Source organism: Saccopteryx leptura, chromosome 7, assembly GCF_036850995.1.
Source record: "Saccopteryx leptura isolate mSacLep1 chromosome 7, mSacLep1_pri_phased_curated, whole genome shotgun sequence".
In the NCBI taxonomy this organism is placed as follows: Eukaryota; Metazoa; Chordata; class Mammalia; order Chiroptera; family Emballonuridae; genus Saccopteryx; species Saccopteryx leptura.
In genome coordinates, this window is record NC_089509.1 from 60669969 (window position 1) to 60696035 (window position 26067).

General features: G+C 43.9%; 1 protein-coding gene across 2 annotated transcripts in view; it reads right to left on the reverse strand.

Moving 5' to 3' along the window:
* Positions 1–26067, reverse strand: part of WIPF1 (WAS/WASL interacting protein family member 1) — a 134336-nt gene that overhangs the window by 94648 nt on the left and 13621 nt on the right. The window contains exon 2 of one of the 2 annotated variants that reach the window (XM_066345167.1): positions 14334–14443. The exons of the other annotated variant lie outside the window; for it this stretch is intronic. The gene's annotated coding sequence lies outside the window, so the exon portion shown is untranslated. The remainder of the gene's footprint in view (positions 1–14333; positions 14444–26067) is intronic. 2 annotated transcript variants of the gene reach the window in all.

The window sequence follows — 26067 nt, forward strand, 5'->3', positions numbered from 1 at the left end:
AAGGCAGGGGTAGTTTGTTTTATCCCATTAACTCTTCCCAGCAGTTCTCTCATAAACCCGGCACTTTTGTCTTATGCCTATCTGTTTTTCCTCATTTATTAGAAAAACATTGTAATTTACCTAATAAAAGTAAATAATTTATCTTTATTATGTCCCTACCTCTACTTTGTCTTGTTTTATTTTGGTTTTCATTTATTAGCTTCTTAAATTACAGACTGATTTTATTTTCAGTCCTTTTAAATAAAAACCTTAAACTTTTTATCTAAGTACATTTTTAGTCCTACCCCACACATTCCAATGCATTGTATTCTCATTGTTAATTTTTAAATAGTCTAAAGTTTCCATAGTGATTTCCTGTTTGACCCAAGAATTACTTAAAATGGTCATATTTAGTTTCTAAGTGCTTGGGGTAGGGGCCATCTTCTCTTAATTATCAATGCCATGTTATTATCATATGTATCCAGTATGTCTACTTTTTAGTTAATTGTAAAGTTTCTTTGTGGTCTAGTGTTCACCAATTTGGTAAATGCTCCATGGTCTTTTAAAAAATTGGGTGTACTTCCTATTTCTTAGGTTAGGTTAATAACAAAAATGATGTTACTCAAATCTTCTCTTCCTACTTATTTTTGTCTACTTGATCAAATTCTGAAAACATTTTGTTGAAATCTTCCACTATGATTATGGAAAACTTTGTGTTTTTAAATTACTTATTTATGTTTTATTTGTATTATTTTACTTGTGTTTTTAACAAATTTTGCTTTATCTAATCCAGCTAAGATGTTCAATGCATGAAAGTTCATGATTATTGAATCTTCTTGTCTGACCTTATTCTCTTATATCTTATTTAATATTTCTTTTTACAATTAATCCTACGCTTTTTAATATTAATATTATTATCCCTATTTTTGTTTTGATAGTTTGCACTTACCAAGCTATCCCTTTTCTTCTCGTGTAATTTTGGTACACATATGACTCCTGAAGATAGCTTATCTTTTTAATCAATCTGAGAGTCAATGATTTTATTAGAGGAATTCAACCTAGTCACATTCATTGTTATATGTTTATCTTATTCCTGCCATTTTATGATAGGAATAATATTCCATTATATTGTTTGCTTCTTGTTTTTTCCCTTTTTCTTGACTTTTACTGATTGACCATGCTTTTATTATTATAGTACCCTCTACCCCAGCTATGTACATGTCTTAATATTTAATGGTTTAGAAATACTACCTATACTTTTTTTTATAATATCACATACACATGACCTTTCTTGATTAATATCAGAGAACTACATAGTAGAACCCTGATAATTGGTAAGATCAGTCCATTGTTTTGGGAAATTTAATGGTAGATTCATGTTAATAACAATAATAAATCAATAATAAATTGTGTGTGAGGGGATGACATTACACAGGCATCAGAAACCCTTCTAAAAGAATATGCTTCCAAGTCTCTATTCATCCCCCCCCCCCTTCCTATGAGGAGGACTAAAGCTCTCACAAATCATGTGAGTAGGTATAGGTAAGAGACAGCCAAGAACCCAGTGGCTGGGAGATAGCTAGGAACATCCTGGGGATGCTTTTGCAGATGTTGGACTCTGAGACATGAAGGCACTCGGGAGATCTATAGAAGTATCTGCAGAAGGGAGGCTGGCAGGTGGCTTTCCTGCTATCTGACTTCCAGTCACTAGAAATCCTCATCAGCTGAGGAGTCTATTCTAGAATTAGGTAAGAGCTTAACTGTAACATCATTAGAATATAAACATATACTCTAAAAGTTGAGGAATTCAAATGAGAAAATAATGTTGCTAGACTTGCTCAGAGGCTAGAATGCTGAGCTTCCTAATGTCTAGTTATGAAAGCACAGGAATCAACAAGAATCCACACATTTTTTTTTTTTGCCTGAAAAATGAGATAACGTCCAGTTCTCTAAAGCTTTGATATAAGTGCATAGCGATGGGAGAAATTCTGGCCATAAAATACCTATGCAGGTATTATTGGTGTGTGTTTGCATTTGTGTATGTACTTGAATGAAGATTTACATTAAAATTCCATATTTAATTTTTCAAGGAGCATCCCAGGATAGTGGAAAGGAGATAATAAGGATAAAAGTATAGCAACTGTTTGAAAATCTGCCAGTTACTTTCAATTTACTGGACTAAGATCCTGGTTTGGATCACAAAAAAAGAATTGATACACTATCTTACAGGATTCTTTCTGTTCTAACATAACATTTAAAAAAATTAATTTAGTCACATAAACATTTTATCAAATATTATTATTATTGTATGTGAGTGACAGAGACAGAGACAGGGACAACAAATAGGGACAGACAGACAGGAAGGGAGAGATGAGAAGCATCAATTCTTCGTTGCAGCATCTTAGTTGTCCACTGGTTGCTTTCTCATATGTGCCTTGACTGGGGAGGGGGGGCTGCAGCAGAGCGAGTGACCCCTTGCTCAAGCCAGCAATCTTGGGCTCAAGCCAGCGACCTTGAGCTTCAAGCCAGCAACCTTTGGGCTCAAGCTAGCGACCATGGGGTCATGTCTTTGATCCCATGCTCAAGCCAGTGACCTTGCACTCAAGCCAGATGAGCCCATGCTCAAGCTGGATGAGCCTGCATGTAAGCCTGTGACCTTAGAGTTTTGAACCTGGGTCCTCTGTGTCCCAGTCCGACGCTCTATCCACTGCACCACTGCCTGGTCAAGCATGAGTTAAATATTATTTTTAATTATTCTCAGAATATAAAAGGGAAGAATTACCTAGATTCCAAGAGTTGAAGAGATTGTTCAAAGTAAGGAAGTAATAGAATGGGGATTTAAACCTCAAGCTTCTGACTAAAAGTCTGGTGTCATTTCCAGTGTACAGCAAAACTGTCTCCTTGTTGTTCTGTCTCCCAAAGAATCTTAAACCCATGCACATCATATGCACGTTGTACAGAGAGAAACTCTAGTGAGGCCCACCCTTGGCAGTCAATGCTTCACAATGTAGGTCAAACAGTGCAGTCAGACCCCAGAGTGATTGTTTCTATACTGATCCTGGGGGATTTCTGGAGCATTATGTCATGTCAAAGCCTTTTCTCATTAGCAATCATGCAAAAAGACATCATGCACCACTTTTTGAGCCCTTGAAGCAGCTAAAGGGAGGATGAAAGGTCAAGAAAGTTCCCTCGCTGATGCACTGCATTCTGATACATTTGTTTAGGCCACTGTAATGTCATCTAAGCCAGAACTATCAAGCCTTCTGGCCAGCCATCTTCAAAGCCAGAGTCCTAGCAGAGTCATTCTTCTTTGACATACTACAGGGCCTGACGCCAACCAAACTGGCCCTTCTCAATATTATGCAGTTGAATTCCAAATAATTAGGTCCCTCACTCATCTTTGTTGTTGATCAAAACACTGAAAGGATATGGAAAATTTCCTTGTTCACAAAAAAAGACTGGCTAGGGACACAAAGAAAGCTTTGCCATTCACCCAATTTGAGTTTTAAGATGCCTCATGAATACAGAACTCCAGAGGTGGTAGTCAGTACTAGGAACCAAGATGCTCTCACACATTTATTGCTCCTTTCTGTTAGGTTGGATAGAGAACAGAAGAACATAAGTCAATGTAAATAATTCAAAAGTGTACCAAGGGTGCCAAGAGAGAACATGCAGATCTGTGGCTCTGATTCAGGGTTTATGTTTTCCTCACACACACATATATACACATATATACACACATATATAACATGAAACCAAGAAAACACCTAGTTAACTGCCTATATTTGCACAGTCTTTCTACTCAGATGCATCCCTACCTTCCACAGTTAAGAACACACAGAATAGGGTAGAATTGGTAAACAAGCCATGTCACCCCTAAAAGGAAGGTTTCTGGCATCAAACAATTTGAGTTCAAATCCTAAATGCATTACTTACTATTTGCAGTAAATTGCTTTATTCTTTTGTGTCCCAGTTTTCTCATTTGTAACATGGGCCTAACTTTGTGATGGTGCATTCCAAGAGCTTAGCCAAGGCAGTGCATAAATGGTGGCTATTGCTACTACTAGTAGGTGGAAATACTATTATGAGGAGTTCTATTATTAGAATTTCTTGCAAGAAGTCACAGTCAAGCAACAAGCTTTATTTCTGTGGGTGTTGTGCCAGCAGGAAATAAAGGCTATTCAAGAATCAGAGTAAGTGGAGCTGCAAGTCTTTCAGTCATCCTAGAGAGGCACAGTCAATCCCGGAAGTAGAACAGGAAATCCAAATGGGTACTTTGAACCTGGAGGTGAGATAGAATTTATGCTTCTAAATTTGGAAGAGTTGGATGTATTTGTGTCTGATCAAAAATAAAGAGGAAAATGGAATGTGAATTATACCTTCATTATTTTTTTTTGAATGAGGAATGCTTCATGGCCAGTGAAAAACTCTGTGAATGAGAAAGACAAAGAGGAGTTTAGCAGTGGCCATGAGTGTAGGTAGAGGAATAGATGTCTATATAGAATTTTGGAGAAGCTGTTTATATGGTATGAATGCTTTTAGAAAAAGTTTGATTAAAGAGATACGTTGTTCTTCAAGGCTTTTTGACTTTCCAATGTTTTCTTTGAATGAGACTTCAAGCAGAATCTGGACCATGTGGGAGTCTCAGGATTAATTCAGGTTACAATTAGAGTGTGGATCGTGTCTAGCTGAGCAATATCAAACTGAACCAGATGTGTTTATCACACATCTTCTGGATGACAATTTGGATTTTGAAGTTACTATAGTCAGGTTGAATTATATGATTCTGTAAATGAGGTAAACTTTCAAAAGATAAATATTTCTCAAGACTGTATTAATTACACACAGTCCTTCTGAATGGGAACACTACATTTTGTATATTAGCATCCATTATTTTCTTTGCCTTCAAGCAACTTCTAGAAATAAATTTGGTGCTCTGGGAGGTACCTAGAATAAGACTAGGAGCTATTTACTAAATCACTGTTGCATATCTTTCAGTGACATACTTACAGCATTGAAAGCAACATAATCTCCACTAATTAACTTTCAAGGACAAATTTATGTACAAAAATAATCAAACATGCCTGTACCTAGTAACATAAGTGTGTTTATTGAAATAATGCTTCCTGAAAATTTTATATCAACTTCATTTTAACCTTGAGGCACTGTGGCTCATTAATGGTTGCAATAGAAGTAGAGGTAGAATAAGAGTTAATGAAATATTACAATGAGCTGATTGTAGTTTTTGTTTTTAATGAATTATATTCCCCCCTTTTAGAAAATTACCACCATGAACTACAATATTCATCAAAGCATGATGAATTTTTTAGTAACTAGATTTTATAGGTGTGAAACTTTCCTAAACAATAAGGAATATACAGGGGGAAGGTAAGTTGTGACAAGTAGTAAGATACTAAATGTATAACTAAATGAATAAATTCAGCTTAAAAATTCATATAGCTTGATTAAAGAAAAGAGTATAAGGTTATAAAACCAAAATCAAACAAAGCAAAGCAACACTACAACCATCCTGGTTTGTTGTTAACAATGAACTGCCTTGTACTGTCCAAATTGTTAAAAAAAAAAAATCTAGGAGCCCCCAACCAAACTGTGTACACTGTGGACCGACACAATCTGCGATTCCATTTCCCATCTATTCAGTTGTGTAACAGGCTTATTTTACTTACAGAAATCCAACTCTTTATGCTTGAAGAAGAAAGAGGGATAGAAAATAATTTAAAGTGACAGCAATTTCACCTACCATTCTGCACAATGAGTGTGCCCCCAGAGTATCCTGAGATGACAGAGAAATCTCACCAGCATACCACACCAGCTGTGATTTCAGTCTTTAAAATCACATATTTTTTCAAATGCCAGGGCCCATAAATGGCAGCCAGCACTTCATCTGGAGATCAATCAAGAAAATAGCGATCAAGAGTAATTCTGAATGGATGCAATTTCTACCTTGGCCACACTATGGGCCCTAACTTTACAATTGCACTGGACCAGATCAGTCTTTATCTCGACTTGGTTCCTCCTGTCCTGAGAACAGCAGCTCAGAAATTGTGCTGTTGCAGTGACTTTAAGGCTCAGCTATAAACCACCATTCCCCTCTGGGCAGTCCCATCCCTGTGTTCTCCTTCTACTAAGTTGATGAAGTAAAGATTTGAGGCAGATTTGGGGGGGGGGGCCAGAACCCTATTATCGTCCAGCACCCATGACAGCTTTGTGTCTCTCTAAGGGAAACAGGAAGTTTGGAGAATTATTGGCCCTTTTAAAGGAAAAGTAGAGTGGGTAGGCACACCCAGAGATGAGTATCTTCACACATGAGAATATGCTTCTAGAACAACCCCGCCCACACCATAGCTGCTTTATCATCCCTTTAAAAATGCATAGAAAACAAATTTCTTTCCATCTCAGTATATCTCTAAAGTAAAAATTGACACTTTAGACAATCAGCACCTCTGAGAGAAGTGGTTTGTCTCCTGCAGTGCAATCTGGGCCTTGTTTCAAGGGTCAGTCTTTTCCTTCCGGACCCTGCCAGGTAGAGCCACGCCCCCTCACTCCATCGCACCAGTGGTCTACTCCACCCGGCCTCCACAGGCCTATCTCCTTCTGGGAGGGTGAAAGGACCTTGGTACCTTGCAGGTGTCTGCTGAATGAATGAAAGTTTACTGCCTCCCAACAACAAAGACCAGAAGAATCCCTCATTCTCAAATTCACAGCCCAGTTCACCAGTTTTATAAATGGTCTGCTCTGTGTAAGCATAAAATATAAGAGCTTCAAAATAAAAAAAAAAAGCTGATTTGGATTCTAAATTAACCTGTCTAGTAATTTATAGATTGTAAGGACAAAACTGAATATAAAACTCCCTTTGTCTCTCCTCCTACAAACTTCTGTACACTGAGGTGTTTCCTGGACTTCCTACTCTCACTGAAACACAATGCCATCCCAACTGTTCTCAAAAAGTATAAACTCTCTTTAGCTTTTCAGTTTTCCGTTTAGGAGTAAACATAAATAGCACACCTCCTGACAATATTTTTAACAAGATAGAAAGCACCCAATCTATCCTCAGTCAGTCATACCTGTCTGTGCAAGGGATCCTTGTTCTGGTCAACATGCCCCTGGGCTCTCTTCTGAAGGGTGGGCAGTGAGAAATGCCTCGAGAACTCAGGTGTCATTACCACACAACTTGGATGAAACCAACACCATGGCAAACTTCTGGGTACAGAGATGGCCTAATTGATCGGTGTCACATGTGCTGTGGATTCGCTCCCCTGACCCAGGAACATGACTTTTGACTGACAGGGTGCTGGCATTCAGCGTTGCTGGGATGGATAAAGGCAGCATTGAAAAGAATAACGATTTTTCCACACAGCCTCCCAGAAGAGATCCGCCCTGTGGTCTGCCACACCCTGATTTTCAAAATTCAGACTGAATTATCTGTTCATAAAAAGACTTTCATTTTCCAAATGGAAAGTACTACTTCAGGCGCTAACAGCCTAATGTTCTTGTATATGTTCATATTGTTTTGTTAATGCTCTTAATAGCATGAACTATTAGCATTATCTAGTCATCTAAAACAATTATTACATTAAGTGTTACATGTATCAGAAGTATTTAAAAAAACACCTATGTGCTTTTTAATGCATTAATTCATAATCATTGAGAAAACTGTTATTCCTACTTTAGAGGTGGTGACACAGTTACTGCAATATGAAAAATAACAGTAACACACCCTTCCAAACAAACTCTAAGACTGCAGAAGAATTTGGTTTGCTGCCTTTCACCATGGGTCTCAGTTCAATAAATATCTGTTAACTGGTTCTCTAATCTCCCATGTTTATCTTATATGGAAAAAAACTAGCAGTAATGTGACATATGTTGATGCGACCAGGTGATTCTTACAGTCAAGATCTTATAAACATGGGTTATACAGTACCTACCCAAGATAAAAAGCCAGGCAACCTTGCTGGGCGAGTGCTCCAGTTGTCTATTGCTTACGTAAACAAGAACCCCAAAATTGAGCTGCGTAAAGCAACGATTTCCCTTTCCTCATGGATTATGTGGGTCAGGAGTTTTAAAATGTTACAGTGGAGACATCTCTTCTCTGTTTCACTGTGTCTGCGGTCTTAGCTGAGATCATCGCTAACCTGGGAGCTAGCACACTAGGGCTGGAGGACCCACTTCCAAGATGCTTTCCTCAGTCCTGTCTCAGGCAAGGCTGGGAGGGCTAGGACAGTAGCCAAGACCGCCCACAGAGCACTTAGCGTGGCCTCTGCAGCCCCAAGCTGGGCTTCCTGGTGCCTCACGTCTCCGAAAGCAAGTGCTCCTAATGAACAGGGCAGAAGCATAGCCTTTTGTGACCCAGCCTTGGCAGTCACATGGGGCCGCTTCTGTCATACTCTCTTAGTCAAAGTAGTGACAATCCCCTCCTCACCACCAGATTCAAAGAAAAGGGACACAATCCCACTTCTTATTAGCAGAAGTGTCAATAGATTTGCAGCCATGTTTTTCTAGCACTCACAGCAAGTCTTCAGTTTCCTGTGGTCTGGGACACCAAGTTGAATTTGCTCTCTTATTGATATGTATGTGTGTTTACAGAATAACAATCATAACTGGCTGCAATTATATTTCTAGATAATCGGATTCTGAATTGTGAGAGTTTATAGTTCTGATATAATGTCAACACGGGTGTTAGATAATTAATTTGAAACAAGGACAAAAATAAACAACTGACAGAAGATCTAGGTTTGGCCTTTAATTTTATTAAAATTATTCAGTTGGGAAAAAAAAATAATTTTCCCCTATCTCCTTTAAGCCTATCAGGTGCCCTAAGTTAAATGAAAACAGTTCAGGAGCTAGGAGACTTAGAGGAAAATATTTGAATGCTATAGAACTAACTATTCAGCTTGAGATGGCAGGCTCAGACTCCCGTCAGAACTGGGCAGATAGAGAAGTAAAAGCAGGCCAGGGTAAGCCAATGAAAATATTGGAGACCGTGTTTAACTGGAGCACCTTAAACCTTTGCCTTAAGGTATTTGAACTCAATTATTTGAAAAAGACTGCATTTTCCAGAATTGGCTCTTAAACCACAGTTAATGATCTTTCATTTAGATCAGTGGCAGGTATTTCCTAGGTTTATGGGTTTTTTGCCTGGTTCTATAGGTACTGCTCTGAGACAGGGAAATAAATACTCAATATATAATTCCATAGTTAATAATAAACATTTATTGAGCATTTACTGTGTTCAGACACTGAGCTAAGCTATTGACATGTGTATCTTATTTAATGCTCAGTACTCCTTTGAGGTATTACTGAACCCATTTTACAAATAAGGAAATTGAGCTTCAGGGAGGCCAATTAATAACAATGGTGACAAAACTAGTGAGTGGGAGAGTGGGTTCTCACCTAGATAGGTCTGACCTCAATACTTGTGGTCTTAGCCACTGCATGTAATAATACGATGTTTCTGATGAATGTAGCTCCCCTAAACCACGGGTGAGTGACACCCAAGAAGTGGTAGTGTCTACATTTCTTTGGTTATAATCTATCCAGCTGCTCTAGTTTGGGGATAGAAATGGGAGTTTACCCAAGGCAGGGAATATGTATGGACAGTACCTTTTACCCAGGAATCCCAGAAGTTTAAGGCTAGATAAGAAACAGTGGCCACTGTAGCCCTGTGACCTGACAAAGTTTCTCTGGACACTTGAAAAGGAATCTCGAGTCTCAGCTTTCTAGAAGATGGGCAGTGCTTCCAGCATTGATCTCCTGTTGGAATACAATGCCATCCACCAGCAAGGCACTCTGCATGCAGTTATCAGAGAGGTGTAAGCTACGGCATTATGGAAGTCAGAATTTCTGTGCTCAACAATCTCTCTTGGCAGACCACATTATGATTTTCCCTTTAAAAACCTGTCTTGAAAAATCCTCTTTAAAAATCCTCCTCTATTGCCTTGAAGAGAAAATTCAAATGGCGTTCTCATGCATCAAACATATGACAAAAGCAATTTTTAATCATTTAAGTTATTCATCCTTTGTTGTTTAATGCTTTATACTATTCCTCCATGCATAATTTATTATACCATTTATGTTTATTAAAAATTGATCACAGGGACTTGCTCTCTCTCTCCATTCTCTTAGGTCATGGATAGTCTCTGTTAGATCACTTGGAAATGAATAGTCTCTGTTAGATCACTTGGAAATAGACAATTTTTTTTTAAATTCACTTTAATGGTTTGTATGTCCCTTTCTTTTCTTAGGGTTACTTTTCTTTGACAGAAAGACTAGAGGTTAAAAAAAAAAGACTAGAGGTTACCTTAATGTATAAACTGCTCATTTCCTTTATTATATAACAAGAAAGCTTATCTAAAGGCCCACTGAGGCTTTTGGGGGTGGGGGAAAGGTTTATTTTATGAATGCAAACACACAAAAGGAGGTATGGAATAACAAGATTCTAGAATCTTCCATGATTAAGGTCATAGCCTGTGGAGTCATTGCTTTATTTATTTATTTTTTTGTGACAGAGACAGAGAGACAGAGAGAAGGACAGATAGGGACAAACAGATAGGAAGGGAGAGAGATGAGAAGCATCAATTGTTAGTTTTTTGTTGCGACACCTTAGTTGTTCATTGATTGCTTTCTCATATGTGCCTTGACTTGGGGCTACAGCAGACCTAGTAACCCTTTGCTCGAGCCAGCGACTTTGGGTCCAAACTGGTGAGCTTTGCTCAAACCAGATGAGCCCACAATCAAGCTGGTGACCTCGGGGTCTCAAACCTGGGTCCTCCACATCCCAGTCTGATGCTCTATCCACTGTGCTACCACCTGGTCAGGCGAGAAGCATCAATTCTTTATTGCAGCACCTTAGTTGTTCATTGATTGCTTTCTCATATGTGCATTTGCTGAGGGGCTACAGCAGAGCAAGTGACCCCTTGCTCAAGCCAGCAATCTTGGGCTCAAGCCAGCGACCATGGGGTCATGTCTATGATCCCACGCTCAAGCCAGTAATCCCGCGCTCAAGCTGGTGAGCCCTTGCTCAAGCTGGCGACCTCGGGGTTTTGAACCTGGGTCCTCTGCGTCCCAATCTGACACTTTACACACTGCACCACTGCCTGGTCAGGCTCTCTTTCCTTTTTCTATTCTGTTCTTTTTTCCTCCGCAGATGGATGAATTGTTTTTTCCTTGCCTTTATTCTTTAGTTACTTCTTAACTTTATTCTAACTAACTTAGTATTTTTCCTTCTTTGTCCAATTTTTTTCCAAATCCCCCTGCCTTTGCACTTCTCAACCCTGTTACCTGAGATGCTCTCTGCAAGCCATCAACCCAAATCCTGTAATTCTCCATAACCAGTGTCCCCAACCCACTGCCCTCAAAGTGAAAGGCCCAAGAAGATGACATCCCTGGACACTCCTGCTTCATACCCAGTCACTCTACTCTTCTCCGTGGAAGGACAGGGGAGAGCAGAAAGGAACAAAGAGTATGAGAAATGCATGCAAGTTAAGCAGAAGCTAAAAAGTATCTAAGGATCTCACAACATAATAGTCAGAAAAACGTTTGCAGAGGACTGAAACACAAAGGACTCAAACTCGGTGCATTCCAGTTGGCTCTGCTTGGTACTCCCAGCCCACTCTGATGGGACTGAACCCTGCCCCTCTACCAGGGTTTCTACTGGACTGTATGAGACCATCGCCAGCTGCCCAAGCCAAGAACCTAAGCGTCAACCTTGCCTCTTCCCTCTCTCTCACACACATAACCAACTAATCAATCAATAAATCAATCAATTAATCAATCAATCAATCAATCACCAAGACTTGTAGCATCTACCTCATAGTATCTTTGGAATCCATCCCATGCGTCCTAACCCTTGGCCATCCACCACTCCTACTTGCCTGGCCCCTAAACAGTTTCCTGGGGATCGCCAGGCACAGGCTCCTCCAGTCCCAGTCTGCTGTAGCTGTGCTCTCTCTCTGAAAGGCAGATCTGCTTAAAATCTCTTCCCATTATGACTGAGAGCAAGTCTACTCTTCTCAATGTGGCTTACCAGGCCCTCAGAATGTGATGAGGCTCCTGCCTAACTCCCCAGCCCTCTATATGGCAAACCTTAGGTGTGACTCCTCCTCTCCCACACCAAACATACTCACACAGCTCTACTCTCTACACTCTAGCCATACACAACTTCTTCCCGTTCCATAGAAGGGCCATGCTTTTTCCTGGCTCTTGGCCTGAAAGCATGCTGTTCTTTTGCTAGAGGCCCTTTTCGTCCATTCCCACAGGAGTTCATGTGTCCTTTCATTAACTCCAGGCATGCTCCCGGGGCACTAGCATTCCTCTCACCTCACACTCATCACCCGGATAGTAACTTTCTGATTTCTGACTTCCTGTGCTCCCTCAGACTATAAACTCCATAAGGTCAGGGACCATACGTCGCATGTTCACCATTGCATGCTCAGTGCCTGGTACATCACATGCACTCACTAATATCTTTTGTATTTTTTATTTTTATTTTTATTTATTTATTTTGTATTTTTCTGAAGCTGGAAACGGGGAGAGACAGTCAGATAGACTCCCGCATGCGCCCAACCGGGATCCACCCGGCACGCCCACCAGGGGTGACGCTCTGCCCACCAGGGGGCAATGCTCTGCCCCTCCGGGGCGTCGCTCTGCCGCCACCAGAGCCACTCTAGCGCCTGGGGCAGAGGCCAAGGAGCCATCCCCAGCGCCCGGGCCATCTTTGCTCCAATGGAGCCTTGGCTGTGGGAGGGGAAGAGAGAGAGAGGAAGGAGGGGGGCTGGAGAAGCAAATGGGCGCTTCTCCTATGTGCCCTGGCCGGGAATTGAACCCGGGTCCCCCGCACGCCAGGCCGACGCTCTACCGCTGAGCCAACCGGCCAGGGCCTCACTAATATCTTTTGATTAGAAAATGACTGTGTGGAAGTTTGTTTCATTGGTGGCCTCTGATGAAGCATGCCTCTTGGTAGTCATACCCTTCCCTTGAATGGGGCTATACCTATGACTTGTTTTAATGAAGGGAAAGCTGCTGAAGTAACACCTGCTAGTTCTGTGCCTGAGCCTTCAGAAGGCCTGGCAGCTCTGCTTATGTGATCCTAACCACCATGTAGAAAGCCCAGTGACCATGCTGAAGACACCTTATGGAAAGACCACATGGAGAGGCCACTAGGAGAATGAGAGGTCCTGACATTACACGGAGAAAAGGAGAAGGCCAGCCACCCCTGATTCCCACCTCTGTCCTGTTCCGGCTAACCTTCCATCTGAATGCAACCCTAGTCTGGTTAAAGCAAGATGAGCAGCACAGCTGAGCCCCGTCCAGACTGCAGACTCACAAGCAATTCAATGGTTGTTGTCTTAAGCCACTAAATTTTGGGTTCATTTCTTACATAGTAACATTTAACTAATGTTGGGCAAGTGAGTTTGTACAATTTATATTTTTTTAGTTTGCTCACTTTTATTGTTAGAAAAGGTATATATATGGTCTGTGAAATTGCAAATTACCTTCCTGCTCAGGAAGGGCCATTGTTTTGCTAACGTTAGCTGGCAGAGAGGTTTTCATGCCAGAAAGTTTTGAAAAGAGAGAGAAAAAGAAGAGGCAGAAAGAAGCCATGTTTTCAGAGAGAGCAGAGAGAATGCAGAGTGCTGAAGAAGAAGCCAGTTTGTGCAGAGAGAGAGAAGGTGTGCAGATGGGGAACCAGAGCTGAGGGGCTTTGGGAGCCCAACTGAGGCTTGTGCGGGCCTTTGATTCTAGGAGGAACCAGAGCAGATTCTCCTGGTTGTGGAACCAGAGGATGTGTCAGGGCTTTGGGAGCTCTGAATGAGTGAAAAGGAAAGTGTTTTTCCTGTGTGTTTGCTCGTCAGCGGGTGCAGACTTTAATAAGGAATGGCCCACCATTTTTGGCTCCGCTGTTTCTTTACTGTCTGCCCGAATTCAACGAGAACCTGCATGTGCATGGCCACAACGATGGCGGCCCTTTGCCTCACAACGAATAAACTAAATATATGAATAAAAGGGAATAAGAAATGATTTCACAAGATACGTTTCATGCAAAGACAAGTCCATGTTTCTAACAGGCAGATTCAAGAAAACTGCAACAGAATTAAAAGGATATAGAGGAACTCATCCCACCAGCTTCTATTTACAATGCAGCACAACATTCCTCTGCCATTTCCTTTGGTTCTAAGACATTTTCCAGTGAAAAGATTTTCCTATTTTTTTAAAAGGATTCCTGGTCTGACATTAAAGTTAAAAAATCTAACCAAGGCTGCTATGTGAACATTACCACATGAATGGAAACTAGTCCCTGGCCAAGCCACCCTGATGTTCCGTTTCCTCTTACTCACCAGCAGTGTAGATCCACAGCTGCAGCTGAGGGCCTGGGGGCTGCTGTGCTCAGGGAGAGGAACACTGCGGGGCTTCTGGCTTAGTCGGACTGGGGATCAAATGTTCAGTTCTGTGTGAAAAATCATTTTAGGAACAGAATGGCCAAGTCTGACTAGTAGACAAGAATGACTAGTAGAAATGAACAGCTACCCATGCTTTAGCCCAGGCATCATCCAATCTCTCTCTCTCTCTCTCTCTCTCTCTCTCTCACACACACACACACACCCACACACAATATCAATGTTCCATAGAGACAACTGATACACACGTTTACATGATCCAGGATATGGCTAGACTATTTTAGAAACCCATCCACATTTATAGAATGAGGAGAAAGGCTGCTAAATTTAAAGTGGCTTGGTGGAACTTTGGGTTGCTACATTCAATAATTGCTGCTCATTCAGAACGGAAAAGAATCATTCTGTAAGAACTATGGTCTAAGCAAAGTATCTGTCTTTTGTAAAAATAAAAAATAACAGAAACCCCAGAATGCCAAGAATATTTCCTAATAGTTTATATTGAACTAATGCTTTGGATTTTCTTTCTTTCTTTTTTTTTTTAATCTTTTTTTTTCCAAGTGAGAGGAGAGGAGATAGATAGATTCCCTCATGCATCCCTACCAGGATCCACCCAGCAACCCCCATCTGGGACTGATGCGCTGCCCATCTGGGGTCATGCGCGCAATCAAGCTATTTTTAGCAACTGAGGTAGAGGCTCCACAGAGCCATCCTCTGTGCCAGGGCCAATGTGCTTGAACCAATCGAGCCATGGCTGTGGGAGGAGAACACAGAGAGAAAAGAGAGAGAGGGTGGAGTGGAGAAGCAAATGGTCGCTTCTCTTGTGTGCCCTGGCTAGGAATCAAACTGGGACATCTACACACTGGGCCGATACTCTACCACTGGGCCAACTGACCAGAACCACTTTAAATTTTCTGAATGATCTCTTATAGGTAAAATTATCAATCAATGTATTTTGGAAATATATAATGTCTTCTAAAACTATCTTCAATGACTAAATCTTATGTGATGGAAATGAAAGCACAGAGTGGATTTAGGAAAAAACTGGCAGTGTGAATGTTACATGTTTAGAAAGAGAAGAATCAGTTCCCAGTGTTTGCAGAGCTCCAGACACTAAGCAAAAGAAACAGAATCTTAAGCATAAATGTCAATGTTCTGTTGGTTGGTGAAACTGAGCATGAACTCTTTTTAAACTGCTGAGAGAGAGCAAACTTTAAACCTAAAAAAATGGGAAATATTGCCCATTCATTTGTTTCTTCCCTAGATAAGGGTGCTCTTCGAATGGATGTCACTCAGCTGCTCCCTGGGACACAGCAACCACAGAGAGAACGGGAACTTGTTCTCTAACCTTCTTCTTCTATAGAGTAACTTCTGGTGGAGGCACAGACTTTGTTTTGACTATGGGGAGAGGTCAGAACACACAGGCAGTGAAAATGAGCCAAGCGCCCCATTTTTACCTTCCAGGAAAGAGAAAAGGGAGAAATCCTTTTATATAGCAAGAGGTTTTTGCCATAGAAGCAACCTGTGGGATTTTCTTGTGAAGCCAATCATCTCAGACATGAGGAAAGAAAGGGACCTGTGCTTTGCAGAGGGATGGGGATTCGTGCTCCTCATGTGCCAGGCAGGAGGCTGGGTCTTTTCACATCAGTTTATTTGGTAAGTATTTAATAAGAGTTTATTGAGTGGGTGGGTGAGAGATGAAGGCAGGAAAGTAACATCCAGAAAGGAGACCTACTGTGCAGGTGGAACTGGGCAAGGTGGGAAAACAGGGTACAGAGGGCCATCACTGACCCTCAGCAGTTAGGGGACAACGCTCCTAGAAAAGACCACGTTCATGCAGCTGACACAAGCCCCATGGTGGTCTGACCAAGTGACTTAGAAGCACAGTGAAGTTCATTAAAAGCAACAAGTTTTTACAGAACCCTAGATAAGGCAGATACATCCTACTTCACCCAGAAAAGCTTTACTTCTGCTTGAGAAAATGAGTTCTCTGCTTAAACAAACAAACACAGACAAACCGAAAGCTACTGGTACAGCATGAAGGCTACTGGATAAGGACCCTGCAGACTGAATCTGAGCTACAATCCCGCATGAACCAGCTGTGTGTCTTCTCACAGGTCATTTTGCCTCCTTGAGTCTGTTTCAGTATCTGGAAACCAAAGATGATACCTACCTTACACGGTCACGTTGAGGATTTAATGAGATAAACTGTGTAGAAACACTTTCACAGATATGGGTTCACAGATAGGGTTTTAAGAACTCTAAAAGGTAAGTTTTTTTAAAAGAAATTTCTCAATAAGTCAACAGATATTTTCAAAGGAGGCTGTTTTCTGTTTCCTGTGTTTATATCGGCAAAATCCGTGGCTGTCTCAGAGGAAACGCATTATTTAAAGACCATACTTTGCCCTGGCCGGTTGGCTCAGCGGTAGAGCGTCGGCCTGGCGTGCGGGGGACCCGGGTTCAATTCCCGGCCAGGGCACATAGGAGAAGCACCCATTTGCTTCTCCACCCCCCCCCCCCTCCTTCCTCTCTGTCTCTCTCTTCCCCTCCCGCAGCCAAGGCTCCATTGGAGCAAAGATGGCCCGGGCGCTGGGGATGGCTCCTTGGCCTCTGCCCCAGGCGCTAGAGTGGCTCTGGTCTCGGCAGAGCGACCCCCCGGAGGGGCAGAGCATCGCCCCCTGGTGGGCAGAGCGTCGCCCCTGGTGGGCGTGCCGGGTGGATCCCGGTCGGGCGCATGCGGGAGTCTGTCTGACTGTCTCTCCCCGTTTCCAGCTTCAGAAAAATACAACCCCCCCCCCAAAAAAAAAACCAAAAACAAAAAACCATACTTTGTGCTCAGCACAAGGTCACAGGTACCCCAAAAGCAGGCTAGATGAGGGACCTCGCTGGCCCTCTGAAGATTGACCCCCAGGGTTTGGTATATAATGCTGGCAGAAGAACTGCTAAACACAGAAAATGGGTTAAAAACTCCAATCCATGTTCATGGCTTGGGGGTGAGGGGGCAGCCTGCAGGTTGTGTCAGAAAGGGGAACACAGGATCAGAGTTTCTAGAAGGGGAAGGGACTTCCAGATGATCAACCTCTAATTCACAATGAGAAAACTGAGAACCGGGAGGGGAGGTGCCTCATGCAAAATCACATTAGCAATTGTGGGACTTCGCTACACATCCAGCACGTTTCCACTGCGGACTCCAGCAACCAAATCCCCATCCAATCAAGAATTTGTGTAGAGTTATCTCCACTTCCCCAGAATCCTCTTGAGCACAGTCTTCAGAAGACATTCTGAGCAGTAGCATTTCTACCATGGCCTCGGGGTAGGGCGAACCACCTCCCAGTTTGCCCAGGACAGTCCCTGTTCATGCCTGTTGTCCCAGCATAATTATTAATAGTGCCTTTGCCTCTCACAAGCATCTGGATTTGGATGGAAAATTTTAAAGCCCTCTGTGCTTTTCTGGGAGGAACTGGGAGACCTGGGATAAAGCTGCTCCCGAGAGCTTGTGTAATGGTTTGGAACCAACAGAGACGTGATAACTGTCTCCAAATATTTACAGGTTTGTCCTGTGTTAATAAAATCAGATCATCTTGTGGCTACAAGGATTAGATCATGAACCACCACGTGGAAAGCACAGGGGTGGAATTCTTCCTCAGCATAAAGACGTGCACTCTAAATGGTTTCTGGAGCCAGCCTGCCTCGGCTCAAATCCTGGTTCCCCAGTTATAAGCTCTGTGGCCTTAAGCAGGCTGCCTACCTAACCTGTTTGTGCTTCTGTTCCTTCACTGGGAAAATAAAAGGGATACAAAGAGATCCAGGTACGTAGGAAGTGCTCAAGGAGCATTTGCTCCTACTATTATTACTGTTATTTGGCAGGTAGGGGGTGTTCCCAGAGTAGAGCTTTCCTCATTCGGTCTAGAAAAGGATGGTGGGGACTGTCTTGAAGAGGACAGCCAGCCCGTGCTTAGCTGATGTGGGAGATACCACCCCAACTTGGTGACCGTACTGGGTCTGCTCACTGCTTGAGGCAGGGTGTGTCCGGGGAGCATCTGGACCCTGATGAGGGCTGTGCTCTGGGCTGGACAATCTGGAAAAAGCCTTGTTCGGGACTGCTAAGAGGTGGGGAAGATGTCACAGTGGAACATAGTGAGTGAGAGCATGGGGCTATAACTGCCTGCTTTGAATCCTGGTTCAACCACATTCTCGCTGGGGGCTCCGGACAAGTTACTTAACCTCTCTGTGCCTCGGTTTCCTACACTGTAAGACAGAAATAACAACAGTGCCAATCTCATAGAGGAATAAATGCATAGAGCAAGTGCCGGATGAGCACTGTTCCCGTGATGATGGTACCGATCTCTGAAGCTCAGGACCTGAACAGAGGTGAGACCTGCAGCCAGGAGGGTGAGGAGCCTGCCTGGAGTCCTCTAGCCTAGGAGGCACCTCACTGTCTTCTTTGTCCAGTGCTGCAGGCAGCTTGGGACAGACTCATTCGGACTCACCCATCCTTCGAACCCCTGGGCCTGGCTGATCAATTGGTTTTGGGGCTGAGGGAGTGACGGACCTCAACTTGGGCAGCTGGAATGGGAGGGCCGGGGTGCGGCAGGCAGAGCTGGGGCAACATGATGGGCCCAGCAGGTGTGAGTTAGGGAGGAAGGCCATGCGCTCAGAGCTGGGCAGAGGCGGATGGAAGCAAGAGTGATTTTATTATAGCACACATCATATGATAACCCCATTAAAGTTCTTATAGAGCATGGGGCCCTGGCCCACATCTCTGACATCGTCCCTCCACCACAGCCACATCTCCGTCTTTCTTTTCCTGGACTTGTCCAGGCTGCTCTCACCTGAGGGCCTTTGCAATGGATGTTCCCTTTGCCTGCCCGACGCACGCTTTCTTTGACAGCTGTAGCTCATGTAGCTTCCCCATCACTCTCATTCCCTCATCCCATCCCCTTTTCTTAGCTCTCATCACTACTAACTAATGAATTATCTAGGTAATCTATTAAGTATTTATCAATAATGAATTAAGTCATCTAAGTAGTTATTTGTTTGCTTGTTTACTAGCTGCTTCTCCCTTCTAGAACACATGCATCTCTCAATAGTGAGCACTTAAATGCTTGCTGAGCAAATAGATGAAGCAAGAGCAGGCTGCAGAGGAGTGAGGAGGGTGGGTGGTGACCGTGCTGGAGAGGTGGGTGCAGCCTGAGTGGTCAGCGGGAGCCGGGGTCTGGGTGAGTGTGGCTGAAACTGCATTAGCAACCAGAGGCAAGGTATGCTGCCTGCCCTGGAGGGAAGGTACCAATGCAGGGAACGGTCTTCATCTCAGCAGAGCATCACCCTCCCCTAGCACCTAACCGGGCCCCACCTGACTACTGCCTACACTCGCGGCAGGAGCAGGCCTGCATTCTCTTCTCTGGGACTGTTAGCATCCAGCAGACAGACAGGACGTGGGTCAGTAGAACTTTCTTTGACAGGCGTTGAAGAGAATCTAACAGAGCACTACAGAGATGGGACTTAAAATAAACATTCCTGATTATGGTTCTATAGAGTGTCAACATTGATCTGCTTTAAAATAGGCCAGAAACCAGAGGAGGAAAATCTATGCATGGAATTACAACCACATTCACAGCCAAACAGAGCTAAGCTGAGTGTTCTGAAATAGGGCGGCCAGATACGTGAGGTTCCGATAAGTGTTTCTATCTTTATGTCATTTGATTTCTAGCCCTCGATGGCAGCAACCCAGATGAAGCAAGCCAGAGCTGTAAGCATGTTCGCTCTGAAGAGACTAAGAGGGCCTCCTTGACCAGAAGGCTCTGCACTGGAAACCCAGCAACAAAACAGAAAAAGAATGTGGTTCCTGCTAAACGTCTTTGGGCATTTATCATTACTGTCTTGATTTTGAGAGGGTTTTTTTTTTTCCAGAAAGTATTTGGAAGAAATACCCCAGATCTATGAGAACACTGAAAAGCAGATTTCATTTCTGCTTTACAAATTAATTTTTAAATGTTAATGTCAGTGGAGAATTAGGCAGTAGAGAAGTCAGAGACGGGCTAAAAGGGGAACTTAAAGCATTTCTCTATAAACAGGCCCTTTCCAGGAACCTGCTTTCCCAAGAATTAAGGTCAGAAGTGAAGAGGAGGATGAAGGAAATTAGGTCCGTAGGACCACTGACCACAACCAAGGCCACAGGTGAGGCTTTGTGAATAAGGCTGTGCTCTAGAGAAAGCCCCTCTCCTGCCCTGAACTTCGGAGTAAGTGCCTCCAGTGTGCAGGGTGTACGATTCATGGCTCAGCCGCTACCAAAACCCCCAGGAGTTCTGAAGAGGCACGCAAGTGAAGGACTACCTTGGCAGAGAAGGAACTAATAAAATATTTTCCTCTTCAAAGCACTTGGCTAATGTTTCCCAACTCAACTTTGAACTGACAGCAGCTACTAAGGGGCCTCATTTTAACAGAACAGAGAGAAAGATTACAATAAATGTGGGAACAAAACTCAGGAATTCATGTTCCTCCCCAGCCCCCAGCCTTAACACTTCCAGGGAACAGCAAGGCTGCCTCTGGCCTCAGAGGAGAGGCAGTGAGCCTTGGCCTTCGTTTTGTTTTTATCGGGACTTCACCTGTGGAATACCCTAACCCGCTGGCACGCCCCGGAGACAGCCTGGAAAGGCGAACCGCCCGGGGCACTCTGGGTATGAAAGTGCACGGGGGTAAGAAAACACACGCCGCTTTCCGCCTTCCTCCACTTTCCGCCACTGAGCTCCTCTGTTTGGTGGCGCTCAGCAGCACAAGTGCCTTGGATAATATAGAAATTGCTTCCATATGTGGGCACGGGAAAGAATGTGCTCATTGGCTGCCTGAGAAAGAAGCTCTGGGCAGCCTCTTTCCTGCCAGAAAATGTTTCACAGGCTGAAGGCAGCCAGAGGGTGTTTGAGCGGAGGGAGATCAGACAGGGCACCCCCCCCCCCCCCATTTATAGACGAGGAATGGAGACCCAGGGTCCCACAGTGACAAAGCTGAAGCGAGAACCTGGGGCTCCCTGCCTCCCTTTCTTATTTTGAATGCTCTTTGACATTTAGATGTGGCCTTATCCCAGAGTGTTCTTTATCTGAAATAGGTGAAACCACACAGAGTCTGCTAGCTGGGCCTACCATCCAGCAAAGCCCCTCACACAGCCCAGCTCCCGATGCCCATGCCCAGGCCTCAGAGCCCAAGGGTTACCTGTTCGTTGTGACTGGATCCCAGGGGATCTTTTGAAAAATGTAGATTATCCTCAGTTCTCAGTTGTCCCTAGCTATTTTCTCTGGGGGTCAGGTCATGTACAACCTGAATGAATGTCTAAAACACACAGCACACCACTTTTAGGGGTGTATCCTTAGTGCAAATTCTTCAAGTAATGTGACTTTCTCATTTGGAAGGAGGCCATCCCATTTTTTCTCAAGTTACAGACTGTCTTCCCCTCTCCTCTTTACAAATGCCTGCTTCCCCCACTCCCGCTCCCGCCTCCACCCACTGCTTGAGAAAAGGACTTGCGACTAATGTCGTTTAGCAGCCGCGTGGCAAGTTGGGCTGCGGACCAACAGGCCTAGGACGGAAGGCCAGCACAGGGCCAGACGCGGACAGGAACACAGCTCAGGAGTGCAGGGGGCTCCTTCCACTCTACACGGGGACCCACGCCAGGTCTCCAGATCGCTTCACTTCTTAGCCTTAAGGCCCCGTTATTGCATGGTTGGCCCAGAACTTGAAACAAAGGCTCCATTTAGAATTCAGCAGAGCAATCGGCAAGCATCCTCCTCGCTAGAGAAATCACCCGACCCCAAAACTCAGGTGATTTAGGCCTGAATCACATCAGGTTGAACTGCCTGACCCAGTGAATAAACTGAGTGTAGTTTCAGACGCGCGGGGGTGGAAAGTCAGAACACAGGCTAATGTTCCCTGCTCACCCCACACCAATTGGACTTCTCATCTCCAAGCAAAGAGCCAGAGCAAATTGTCGCAAGGCTCACTTACAGGTCAAACCTGACAAACCTCAACCTTTCAGAGGTTGCTTTGCAGGGGACCTGAAACCCAGATGGGGGCTAGCAGTTCCACTATATAACCCAAAGGTTTTTTTGGTCTTTCTTATCTGTATTGTTATTTCTTATGCTATATCTATATCAAGGATGTTAAAGTGTCCTTCAAAAAATGTTTTATTAATATTACCATAGGTAATTAGGATTCTTACTAGTGTAGTTTAAGTATTAATCAATTAACATGGTCTTTCAATAAATTCATATTGAACACTTATTATATGAGTCAGAAAACTAGGGATGTAACACTGAACATAACGCTAAAACACGGGGTGTCTCCTTTTCAGGAACTCAGATGACCTCAGGTTCTCTGTATCTTTCTGTTTATGCTTCCATTTCCATTTCACTATAAACCATATTTGATGTAATTATTGCACATTCATTTGACTATGAGCGCCCTTGCTCTAAGAGCAGGGTCTGCGTCTTATTGGTGCCTGGACAATGCATCATGGACACTCAAATGTTTTCTATAGGAGCAGAATTAAAACGCAGCCTCCTACTTCCTCCACCAGCCATGACCACTTCCCCTCTCCTGAGTCCTCCATCACCATCACTGCCCCACCAACTTTTAGTGAATAGATGAGTGAATAAAACCTCTTCTAGGACCATGAACCCCGTATTACTGGATCTCCTTTGGCCAAAATCTGACAGAACTACAATGAAACTAGTTTCTATGTGCCTGACACCTTTCTATGTTAGTCAGTAGTTTTCAAACTGCAAGTTGCTGCCTATTCTCTAACAGTCAAATCAATTTAGTAGGTTGCAACTAGCTTCTTTAAAAAATATATAATAAAAATGCCTGACCAATGGTGGAGCAGTGGACAGAGCATCAACCTGGGATGCTGAGGTCCCAGGTTCAAAAACCAGAGGTTGCCTCTGGTTTTTTGGCCTGAGGTTGCCAGCTTGAGTGTGGAATCACTGACATGATCCCTTGGTCGCTGGCTTAAGCAAGAGGGGTCACTGGCTTGGCTAGAACACCCCCCCCCCCCATCAAGGCACTAATGAGAAAGCAATCAAAACAACTAAAGTGCTTCAACTATCAGTTGATGCCTCTCATCTCTCTCCCTTCCTGTCTGTCTGTCTTTCTCTCACTAAATAAATATATTGATATAATAAAAAATAAATTGCAATTATAAAACAATTGGAAATTATTTTATAAAACTTCCATTTCTGGTTATGTACCTATTTATCTGTACTGGATCTCAAGGAGAAATGTATTTCTGTGGGTCATGCTCAAAAGGTTTCAAAACACTGGTTTAGACCATGCTTCTCTGTAAGGTGTACTCACTTTTCACAGAGATTCGTTTTCAAATACTGCCCAGATGCCATCCCCCCACATCTGTCATTCAAGCGTAGGAAAAGGGCTCTACTCTGAGCATGCTTGTTTTTGCTATTGTTTTGTTTTAAAACTCAAAACCACTTGTAGCCTCTTAAATTTAAATTTTCTTTCTTAAAAATATTTTGACTCTGGAAGGAATTGAAGTGACCCACCATCCTCTGTTTTCCCAGACCCCAGAATCTAAGTGCAAGGTTCCTCTATATAGGACTGAGTTGACTCGTGTAGTTCTTCAGCCTTGGGTCCTCCTAATGTACCTCACAGGGGAAGAAAAGGAGGAACTCACGGTGTTGACTTATGCAACAGGGTTAGTTACAGCACACCCTGCCTCTAGTTCCTCCATGCTGGTTTCATGAGGGCTCCTAAGTGTACACTGCAGTTGAGACAGTAAGTTTAGGAGAAGGCGGGCCCATCTGCACCAGCCCGTCACCCACAGCAGGAGCCTCTGTGCTCCTTGACCACTCAGAGGGAGAGCCAAAGCTACTTTCTGTACCATCCAGGTTTAAGGATGGGGAAGAACAGCCACGAGTCAGAAGCCTACACATGCCAAGCAGGCATCGCAGGAGGCTGGCTGACCCTGGAACAACATGTTCAAAATTGCCACCAAAACTGTCATTCTCATCAAGCACAGAGCAGGGAGACCACGGACGTGGGAATCAGAAACTTCTAAATTTAAATGTTAGCTCTGCCTCCGGTTTTTTGCTTAAGTCCAGAAGGACTCCAGGTCACATCAGAAAAAGAAATTCTGCTGCCCTCTGACAGAACAATGATTTGAGGTTGGAAAGTCCCGTGGGGTTTGTGAACTGTGCACTCCTGCTGAAAACCTTCCCAGATCAGGTCGGCCTTAAAAACGGAGTAGGTTTTGTTCTCTTCTGCTCTCCCAGCAGCTTTTTTATTCTGTCCGTCCCCGGGCTTGAAAAGATGGCCAGATAAACTGCCAGAGGAGAAAACACCAGTACCGGAGGTCTGAAGGGCAGGAAGGAGTAAAGCACCCCAACCCTTGATGACCCAAAAAGGAGGGTGCTCTCTGGGACTAGTGGTCAAGGTCTCTGCAGCCATTGCGGTTAGCGGCCCTCAAGTTTCCTCTTCCCCTTACAGTTTCAATTCCCCCCAGAATGCTCTTGCTGTGGGTGGGCTCACACAAGACCAGGGCTGAACCAGCCCCAGCGCCCCGTGAGCCCACTGTGAGGCAGGATCGCCCACGGGTGGGGAAACGGCCTTGGATGCCCTTACAGCCCTCACTTTCTGTCTTCACCTGATAAAAAGCTGAATTCTCCTCCATTCTTGCTTGTGGAGCTCCCCAGATCATTGTTCTGCAGGCACGAGGTTATCTATAGTTGCCTTGTCAGTGGACGGGGCTGTGTTTGACCCCACAAGTCCTGTGCTGACCCCATCATGGCAGCCACAGTTCCTGGTGGCTGGGAAGGAAGATCTCCCTGGGGAGGCCTCCGTAGGCTGCCTGGGTCCCGTCTGGGAAGAGCTGCCCCTTCTCCACCCTGCAGTCCAGCAGGAGCCCTGCAGCTGGCAGGCCTCCTGGGCGCCAGTACGGTCAGAGCTCGGCTGAGGTCTGGCTGCCTGACAATCACTCTCAGCAGCAGGGTTTTGAGAAACATTTTTCTTTATGGAAAGAAAGTGACTGTTTCCCTCTTCTTCCTCATCCGCTCACTAAACTTTTCTATATACTGAGTTAGTTTGATTCTTTCACCTCCAAAACAAGTGACTTAAGCAGAGGGCACTGGGCACAGACACCTGCTATCCTACTCAGGACTGTCAAGAAAGCAGAGGCTCAGCACTGTGAACCCCACGGGGGCAGAGCACTGCCCAGCCTGCTCCTCTCCTGGGCCCACCTGGGCTCACCTGGGCTCACCTGTGCTCACTGCATGCTGTGCTAAAAGAAGGTGTCCAGCTGCACCTCTACATCTCAAAGGCAATGTACACCTGGTCCTGCCCAGTACAGAAACGGACCATTCTATGTTTCACCTGTAATTTAATAAGAAAAGCATTTATAGAATATTTTATGCAATCTCAAGCAGGGAAAAAGAGAACTGGACTGGAATTCAGCAGACCTGGACTCTCAACTGTGTTAACAAGTAGCCAATGACCTTGGGAAAGTCACCTAACTTCTCTGAGATTCTGTTTCTTCACCTGTGAAATGGAGGTCAGGCAATATTATCCCCATTTCACTTTGCTCCCCAACTCTAACATTCTGGGAGTTTATGCAAGGTTCTACATTTTATAGTTGAGTAGTATAGTCTTTCTCCACTGAACGTAACTTATGTTATTCATT